This window comes from Calliphora vicina, chromosome 3, assembly GCF_958450345.1.
Source record: "Calliphora vicina chromosome 3, idCalVici1.1, whole genome shotgun sequence".
NCBI classification, from domain to species: domain Eukaryota; kingdom Metazoa; phylum Arthropoda; class Insecta; order Diptera; family Calliphoridae; genus Calliphora; species Calliphora vicina.
Genome location: NC_088782.1, coordinates 79,137,347 through 79,148,273, shown reverse-complemented (window position 1 = coordinate 79,148,273; position 10,927 = coordinate 79,137,347).

Genomic DNA, 10,927 nt, shown 5'->3' with positions numbered 1-10,927 from the left:
TAGTACGACTGGCTAGTTTGGCTGGTGGTATAAAATGTGTGTACAACAACACACACTTTATGAAGCTAGGTTGAATCGTATGATTTTTTGGTTTTTATGTTTACATATCACAGAGGAAATTTAAATGTTATTATTGTTAATAGAAATAAATAGGAAATTCTTATATTTATTATATCTTAATTAAAAATACTAAAAAATAAATTTAATAAAATTATTAATTAATAAATTTAGAATAAAAAACAAGTAAGAAAGTATGGTCGGTCAAGCCCGACCATATAATACCCTACACCAAGTAAATGAGTAAAAATATTTTTCTTTTAAAATATCAATAATTTATATTTTTGAGTGATTTTCGGAAGTGGGCCTTATATGGGAGCTATGACCAATTATGGACCGATCACCATAAAATTAGGTCGTGTGATTTATGTCTATATTAAAGTTAACAATGTATACCAACATTTTTAAGCGATTTATGCACGTTAAAGTGATTTTCGGAAGCGGTTCTGTATGGGAGCTATGACTAATTATGGACCGATCGTAACAAAATTTGGTGACATGAATTTTGTATATATAAAACTTATTTGGACCGAAATTTGTGTAGATACATAGATAAATTAAACATTTATGACCGATAAAGTCCAATTTCGAGGGGACATTTGTATGGGGGCTAGGTGAAATAATGGACCGATTTCAGCCAGTTTCAATAGGCTTGGTCCTTGGGCCGAAAAAGTAATATGTACCAAATTTGATCGAAATATCTTCAAATTGCGACCTGTACTCTGCGCACAAGGTTTACATGGCCAGCCAGCCAGCCAGCCAGCCAGACAGCCAACCAGACGGACGGACGGACGGACGGACATCGTATAATCGACTCAGAAAGTGATTCTAAGTCGATCGGTATACTTTAAGGTGGGTGTTAGACTAATATTTTTGGGCGTTACAAACATCCCCACTATGGTGTTGTAGGGTATAATTATTGATATTTTTTTATTATATTTTATATTGACTAACACAGTACAACATTTTTCAGTCCATTGCTTTGGGACTCAATTCTGACAATTGCACGTGAAAGTAGCCCCAAAAATAAGGACTTCTGTATCATTAGTTTTGTCAAGTTGGCTGCTCAAGGTGGATTTTTATCACTTTTTCTATATTTTAGCACGGTTATATCTCGTATACCGTACGGAATATCTCTTTTGTGGCTGAAGCAAAGTTGTATATATTGAATAGTAGAAGAAAAGTACGGAACATACCATGAAAATAGACATGAAAATATACATATCGTTGGCTTAATATAAAAAGGCGTAACTAATTTTTTTTTTAAAAAATATCAATGTAAAAAGGGTATATTAAATAACTTCATTGAAATAAAAATAAATATATTTTAAATGAGAAATAAAATGTGAAGTGTCTTCTTATTCAAAATTGCATTAAAACTTTTCTTGTGTCTAAAATTTTATGGATTTTATTAAGTTTTTTCCTTCTCCAGTAAATTAACAAAAAATCGAGTTACGGCTTTTTTATATTAAGCCATCGATATGTAGTAATTTTATTTATTAATTTAATTTTTAATAATGAAAAATTATGAAATTTATAAATGTAATGAAATCAAATTTAATGTTAATCGAATATATATATGCATATTAAATTTTTTTCTGAAAAAAACAAGAATTTTGCATTTATCTCTATTAACAATAACAATACTTAAATTTTCTCTGTGAAATGTAAACACAAAAACCATAGCTTCACAAAGTGTATACAAAAACAAATTCTAACCAACCAGCCAAACTAGCCAGTCGTACTATTCAGTCGAGCTAGCAGTTTTTGTTACGCTGCGTAGTACGAAAAACAAAACTCGAAACTGACAATGCGTAAGCAGCACACACAGAAATGTTTTTGCTGCTGAAGTCGTGTAATCAGTTCGGTAGAGTTGAAAACTGAAACATGGCGGCTGCTGATTCGTTTGGCTGCTGGAAAAAAACAAAATCGATTGCTGCTTGCTGTTGTAATGTGTGTGCACAGTCAACTATTTTCAGTAAGCAAATTTTTGAAATTGAAGACTTAAACTTTTTTCAGTTCAGTCGTTACATGAGGCTATTTATTTTGGTGCTGAATATTAAACCCTGGTTTGGAATACCATATTTGATAATCTTGTAGAAATATATTAAATTTCGTAGTTTTATAATAGCTTGAGATATTTTGACAAAAAACCAACAAAATGTATGTTTGGATGTGTGTTGGTTTCATTGCTTTGCGTATTTTTTTTTTTTTTTTTGGTGTTAGTTAGTTTTTCCGTAAGATCGTATCAGCTGTTTTTAAAATAATAACCAAAACACCAACTTGGTGATTTTGTTACTATTTTTAGTGTTTTTTGTATTTAGACCGTCAACATATTATTGTGAACATTTTTATAAATACATACATATATTGTTTGTTAATGATTTAATTTAAAATAATTTTTTTTACATACATTAGAAGAAATTTATATTTATTTTATTAAATTTATATGTTTTTTTTTTAAATATATTTTTTATTCTTTTATTAATTATAAATATTTCCCTTTCAAAAATGTTGGCACCGCTGCTTTCATATTGATAGCATTTTTGTGTGTATATGATATCAGCTGTTTTAGCTGTCACTTAACGTTGCGGACAAAATTCTGTGGCCGAATTACCGCATTCGATATCGAGTAAAATCGATCGTAATTTTCTTATTTGAGATTACGGCAATCGATATCGAGCATGAAATTTAGTACATTTTGTTATAATTACGATATCGAAATTATTTTTCGATACGTAGTTCATTCTATCACGATTGCGGTAATTCGGTCCCTGTTTTCAACAGATTCATCCGCAACAGAACGGCAACGTTACAGAAAAACTAACGACATACACAACTTTCCCTATGCTAAAAACAGCTGATTCGTTACGGAACGGAACGTACATACTAATTTGGCCTTTATACAACGAAACGTATGTTTGGATGTGTGTTGGTTTTATTGCATTGCGTTTTTTGTTTTTTGGTGTTTTGTTTCGTTTGTAACTTCTACAATTTTTAAAAGTGTTCTTGATATATTTAGGATGCTATACGCTGAAAGTGGGCAATATACATTATAAAAAAAATAATAATGCATCCACAACAAAGGTGAAGGGTATACAGTAATTTTGACTTACCTGCACAATCAACTTTGCACGATATTTTGTGCAGGTAAGTTAAAAATGCAGTTAACCTCAATGCACTTACCTGCTCATTGATGCTGGTAAGTGCATTTACAGTTTACTGCCCAAAAAAGCAGCTAACGGCAAATAATTACATGAAGCTTTGTGATTTAAATTGATATTTTAGCTACTTTTAAAATTATTAAGAAGTTTACAACATATTTTTTCATTCAAAATCGTATTTTTCTTATTTGTTTTGATTTAATTTTGTATTAGGCAGCTAAATTAAATTTTTTTTCATGAAAACCAGTTATAGCTTCCAAAAGTATTATGCACTTATCTTAAATGTGCAGGTATGAACAATGCACTTAAATTAACGAATTTATATGGAGTTTGGTAAATAAATATACAAAACACAAGTTTTGTGCACTTATATGCAAAATGCTCTTAAGTAAAAGGCAGGTAAGTCAAAACTACTGTATCAGATTCGGCACTACTACTTGTTACAATAAGGATTATTTCCAACACTATACTGCACGGTGTTGTGTATGATAAATGCGATGCCTCCACCGTTGCCTCTGGTGCCGACTTTTCGGAGAACGTTGTATCCGTTGCAACTTTACAGAGTGGAATTACTAGTATGTTTAGTCTCCTGGACCGCAGCGACTACGATGTTGGGTTATCTCAGAAACCTTCACTTGGAGACCATTGCAGTTGAACTGCAATATGGATATCACCCCAGGTCTACGGACTGCAATCGATGGTGTTGATGTTGTCGATGTTGTACTTGTTGTTGTGATTGCGGTGGGGAGGGTGCTGTTGTGGCGTAGGATGGCGACGATGATGCCGAAGACGGCCATGAACTACGTCGCTGGCAGCATGTGGCAACGTAATTCTCCGACCACTCCCTTTTTTGAGTAAGTCCGGAACAATTCCTGAAGTGACACCAGCCCAAACAAGAGTTGCACCTTAATTGAGTTGACATATGGTGCAGTGGGTTCTGGCAAACCGTGCAGAAGCGTGGCCCGGAATTTTTTTCAACTCTGGCGCGGGTCAGTAAAATGCGGAGCAGCAATGCCGGAAGCTGCAGCTCCGAAGATAAAAATTGTATTGTTGTTGTTGCTGGATTGACAGCCCTTGGCCGAAGATCTTCGGGTCATTCCGGTACGTATAACCGGCTGTCGTTCTACGTTTACCTTTTAGGTAAATTTATCTGCTTGGTATTTTACACAGTAGATATCTACTTATTGAAGTTACGTGCATAAGAACTAGATTATGGTTTGTATGGGAAATCTAATTAAAATCCAGTAAAATAAACTAGATTGTGATGGAAATCTCATTTAATCTATTGTTACGTTTTAACCTTTTCAAAACGCTGGTTTATTTCCTTTAAATAAACCGGATACTTTTGATTGCAAATAAAAGCCGTTTAGTAGTTTGAAAATGGTAACAACTCTTTATTCAAATTTACAACAGCAACAGAATTAAATAGTCACTCAATGTTTTTGATACACGTTTATAAATTCTCAGAAATACAGACACAATTTATAATGTACACGAATTTACTTGGAAAAAAATCACAACACACTTTAAAGCACTCAGTTGATGTTTATTCGAAAAGCGTCTCTGATAAACTCACGACTGCAACCTCTGCCACCATTTATAACACTGCATAACCATCTAGAAAGCTCTATTTCTACAATGTTCTTTAACTGAATATTCGAATTCGAATACAGCGTTGCCAACTTACGATCAATGGTCAACTGAAAGCTTTTATTTAATAATGCCCACAGATATGTTAAAGTTTGCTATTACAGCACTGTTATTTGAAAGCATTATATTACTTTTAAATCAGCCCTTAATCGTTATATTTGAATTCAAGTACAACTTCGTAACACTGCCCCCCGCATAAGCCTGTTCGTCCCGAATAGGCATAGATTCATTTCTCCCATAGGCAGCTAGTCGTTTCAGATGTTCAACTTTAATTCCCGATATCGATCTTCCAAATTTCCGTATTCTATAAACCATGTCGTCCAATTTCTTAACTACCCTATGTAGTCCTTTGCAGTGATTCCTTAATTTGGATGACAAACCCTTATTACGTTGTGAGCTATATCTGGTTTTCATTTGGTCATTTGTCATTTTAATTCGTCTCCGAACGAGTTCATGCATTTCTGCTGAAGCACCTTCACCCATCTTGGAACCCGGCCTGATGATCTTTTCTCTGCGGGACAGACCTAGCACTCCAACAGGAACCATTCTGTCGTTGCACTGTTCAACGAGTAACTATTGTTACATGGCCATTTCTCACATCCATTGGTTCCAACACCAACAAACCATTGTCTATACAATCCTCCACTTCCTCACGGGCCCATACCAAATCCTGACTCAGTGCTAGCTCTTTTTAAAGGTGACTCCTGTTGATGATTCGCCAGCTGGTTATTTCTTGATGGTGAAACATATCAGGTTCGCTTTCTTGGTGCTCTACAGTTTCGCTGAATATGACCAATTTTACCACAGTTATAACATTTAATTTTGGCTTTACATTGTTTCTCATTTAAAGCCTATAAAACTGTCTCTTTTTGACATTGAATATTATTCAAGTCCGACTCCTTTTTATCGATGCCATCCACTCTGTTGTTAATAACATCTGACACTTTCTGAATTTTCTTATCGGTGGCTCTAGAAGATTCTTGAAGTTTTGTTAGAAGTTTATCATTGTTTACTCTGAAAGTTTCTTTAACTTCAGCTAACAGCTTATCGTTGTTTACTCGAAGTTCAGCTAGAAGCTTCTCGTTATTTACTTTATAAGTTTCTTGAAGTTTCATTTGCATTCCTTCCATCTTTTCCATAATAGCCGCAAACATTGTGCTTAAATCCATGCTGCTTGTTGCTGAACGTGTAGAAACTTCCATTTCTTCCTTATATTCGAATTCGTAAGCTCCAATGTCAATATCACGCTACTTGAATTAGTCTATCAGCCTCTTCTGCAATTCTGCCTTATTACCTGCTATTGGTAGCTCCAACTTACTCAATTCTTTCTTGAGTTGTTCAACTTTTAGTTCCTCAAACTTCATGCTTATTAATTTGCAATCCCACTTCCGACACCAATTGTTACGTTTTAACCTTTTCAAAACGCTGGTTTATTTCCTTTAAATAAATCGGATACTTTTGATTGCAAATAAAAGCCGTTTAGTAGTTTGAAAATGGTAACAACTCTTTATTTATTCAAATGTACAAAAACAACAACAGAATTAAATAGTCACTCAATGTTTTTTATGCACGTTTATAAATTCTCAGAAAACAGACACAATTTATAATGTACACGAATTTACTTGAAAAAAAAATCACAACACACTTTAAGGCACTCAGTTGATGTTTATTCGAAAAGCGTCTCTGATAAACTCACTCACGACTGCAACCTCTGCCACCATTTATAACACTGCATAACCATCTAGAAAGCTCTATTTCTACAATGTTCTTTAACTGAATATTCGAATACAGTTGTCAACTTACGATCAATGGTCAACTGAAAGCTTTTATTTAATAATGCCCACAGATATGTTACAGTTTGCTATTACAGCACTGTTATTTGAAAGCATTATGTTACTTTTAAATCAGCCCTTAAAATCGTTATATTTGAATTCAAGTACAATTTCGTAACACTATATTTCGGGAAGATATAAATGTGCTATTATTGAATTATAAAAATTTAAAACTTCTCTTTTTTTAAAAAATATAGAAGGGTCTCTTTTTTTTCATAATCGGGTTTTTTACATATTCTGGTAAACAAAACTCAAATAGACCTCCCTTAAAAAAATTCAGTCCTATGTTGACGAATAACAGATTTACAGTAATTATAAAAAAGCCCTAACTCATTTAAAAAATCGTTTGAGAGAAAATCCTCTAACTCATTTAAAGTGGAATGCATATTTTTTGGTTTATATTAAAACAAACAACTCTTCTAAAAATATTTTTTGATATATTACAAATTTTTAGTTGTTTTTTTCAATTTCACTTTCTGGTATTATTGAGTTTTTTCCTTCTCCTGTAAAGTAACTAAAAGTTGAGATACGACCTCTCTATATATAGCCATCGATATACAAAATGGTCCATTCAATGGTCGTATAACTGTTGATAGTATGATTTGTTTGCATTTTATTGAAGAATGAGAATGGAATTTGTTAATATTATAACTTGTTTTATATACATATTTGGGGGATTCAAACGGTCTCCTATTAGGTCGTATTGTCATAAAATATTTTTTTAGTTTAAACAAATTTTTGTTGGGTTTCAAACAAAAAAGTTATAAACTAATAAGACTTTTTGAACTATGTTTATTGGTTTGTCATAAAATAACACTTTTTTGTTTGCAGCACAACAAGAATTTGTTTAAACTAAAAAAATATTTTACGACATTATGACAATACGACATAATAGCAGACCGTTTGAATCCCTCAATTGTAAATTAAATCAACATAGTTCGTTTTAATTGTAAAATTTATTTTAAAAATCACATACCCCTCCGCGAAATAAGAATTAAAGAATCAAATAATTTATTATTTCGATTTTTCGAGCTCGAGGCCAGTTATATTATATATTATGCCAATATTTCGTCACACATCGAATAACATCTTCAGGCTTAAAATTTCTAAACATGAAATATTCTACTTGTTAGCATATACGCCAAAGAAACATAAATACAAGATATAAAAACAAACGCTAAAACGAAAAACATAAAATTTTTGCAACAAACTTACTTATTACCAATAATTAAACCAACATACATGTTGTCATTTCACCGTCTAATAATGCACTGATTGCAAAGATTCTAGATATTTCAAGACTCAAAATATTTCAAGATTCCAGATGCCAAGTTACAATCAAATTGAGAAGCTTCGTGGAAGCGAAAATTGAAAATTTATGATTGAGGCAAATTTCCAAATGAAAGGTCTTTGGAATGTTGTCCTTGGTACATGAATAATGGAGGATAAAAAGATTCAAGCAAAATCAGAATTAATACTGTTGATGGATACGACGGTTTAACCCCACATTCGTGATTACAATAATGCACAAGAAATCTGGAATACACTAAAAACCATTTTTGAAGATAGCGGACTGGTAAGAAGAGTGGGATTAATTCAAAAATGTTCTACAAAATTGTGCAAACATTAAAGAATGTGTTAATGAAATTATAACAACAGCCCACAAACTAAGCATGGGTATGTTCGATGTTGTTAGCTGGATTACCCTTGTATATCAATCTATTGCCCGTTTCAAAAATGGCTGACAGTGGTTATGAAGTCGTATTTCACAAAAAAGGCATTATAGCAACGGGCGATATGGTTAACGGTATGTATAAATTAAATATATCATGCAAGCAAGTACTTATTTCTGAAGTAAAAACTCAAGAATACAACCTGTGCACTATAGGTTAAATGACTATTTTTTCTGTGCTAAATCATCATAAAATAGCAACATTTAAAAAAAAACTGGAAAAAATGCATTTTCCCCTTGTAAATGCACCTCAAAACTAAATCGAAAGTCGGCACGAGTTGCCCTTCTTAGAACAAGCTAAACATTTTTTTGGTGGTATTTAAGGTCATTACGAAAGTTTTCAGCTGGTACCGTTTCAACATTTCAAAAAATTTAATTCTAAGGGACACTCTAATGTACATGTTTTCTCTAGAAGACCATGACAAAGTCGCAGCACTTTGGCGTAAAATGTCCAAACAAGTTCATGAACGATTTTCAAACTACATTCTGCCAACAAACCCAGTCGACATGACGCTGAAGGACACTGTTGAAAAATTAAATAAACTTTTCGGCAATGTTGAAACACAAGTTTCACAACACTGCAAATGCCTTCAACTTGCAAAAAGAGACGGTGAAGATTTTATAGAGTACGCTAGCCGAGTGAATCTACAATGTGAACTCTTCAAGATGACGGATTTGAGAATAGACCAATTCAAATGTCTAATTTTCGTATTGGGTCTTAAATCAAGTAGAGACACAGATATTCGAGTACGTTTACTAAAGATGTTAGATGAGTTTTCTGAGACTACAAATCTGGATAAACTGCTGGCTCTGTGGGGACTTACACTACGTAAAATGTTGTCCCTACGTCAAACACAAATGCACCAAATGTCAACAAATTGGACATAAGGACAACGAAACCTGCACAAAGCGACAGCAAAAACACGTTCAGAGGAAAATTTAATTTTCGTACAAACGCAGTGTTTACAACAAGAAAGCTTCAATTCAAGGAACTTCATAAATATACAACTGTGACGATCAATAATAACTCTATTGGACTACAGATAAATACAGCATCGGACATTTCAATTATTTCTGTTGCAACACGGGATGCAAATACGAACAGAATTAATTTACTGGCCATGTTTGAATGCGAAGTTACGATGAATGACGTCACAGCAACAGTCAGTAGCTATGTCACAGATATAGAACAACTAAACATTATGAGAATTAACTGGATCCAATCTTTTGGTCTCTGGGATAAACCTGACGATGTTACTAAGCTCAAGGAAACTTATCAAACTGTTTTTGATAATACTAGCCCCTTACTTTGTACTAAAACCAAAGTACATATTCAACTGCTACCAGACGCAAAGGAAATTTTCGTTCCTAAACGCCGTTCCTTACGAAGCAAGACTAGAAATCGAAGCGGAACTACAAAGACTAGAAAATGCAGGAATAATTTCTCCTGTGGATACTTCAAAGTATGCTGCACCAATCGTAGTCAGCAAGAGAAATGGCAAAATTCGCATTTGTGCAGATTATTCTACGGGACTTAATTCAATGGTTGATTCAAATCAATATCCATTGCCCACACCAGAGGAAATTCTTTCCGATTGCAACAACTGTATCATCTTAGCCATCTGGATTTGTCTGAAGTGGATGATGACAGTAAGGAATTACTCACAGTTTATTCAAATTTAATCGTTTGACGCCTGGCATAAAATCCGCACCAGGAGCTTTTCAAAGGATTATGGACCAACTATGCTCTGGTATAGATGGTGCCAAAGCTTATATTGATAACATCATACTCGCAAGTAAGTCAATTGTTGAACATAAATCGAATATCAACCTGACTTCGGAATTAAATACACGAACACTAAGGATTTCTGTCACGCAGATGTGTTATTTAGACTCATCAGTGATCACGAAAAACCATCCGACGAATATATTGTGGCTTCTGTATCACTCGAAGAGGACATTCGCAACGATCTCGATGAAGCAGTATCTACACTACCAGTAACATTCAAGATGATAGTTAAATATACTATGAATAATGAGACTCTACAGACTATTATTCAGCATATGAACACCGGTTGGCCAGAAAGTAGTAAAAATATCCATCCTTCTATTATACCATACTTCAATCGAAAGGAATCATTATCGACCGCAGACGGTTGCGTAATGTTTAATAATCGCATTGTTGTACCAGGTCCGTATCGTCAAAATATTCTCAAACAACTTCACAGAGGACATCTATCAGCTGAAAGATGTAAGTCAATTGCTCGAAGTTTTGTTTATTGGCCTTGTATTGACAAGCAAATTGAGGACTACGTCAGAAAATGTCAAAACTGTCAACAAGCCGCAAAGAATCCTGTGAAAACCAACCTTTGCTCTTGGCCAATAACATTCCGACCGCTTCAAAGGATTCATATTTACTACGCTGGACCACTGAAGAACAAATATTATTTAGTTGTTATAGATTCATTTTCTAAATACCCTGCAATTTACGA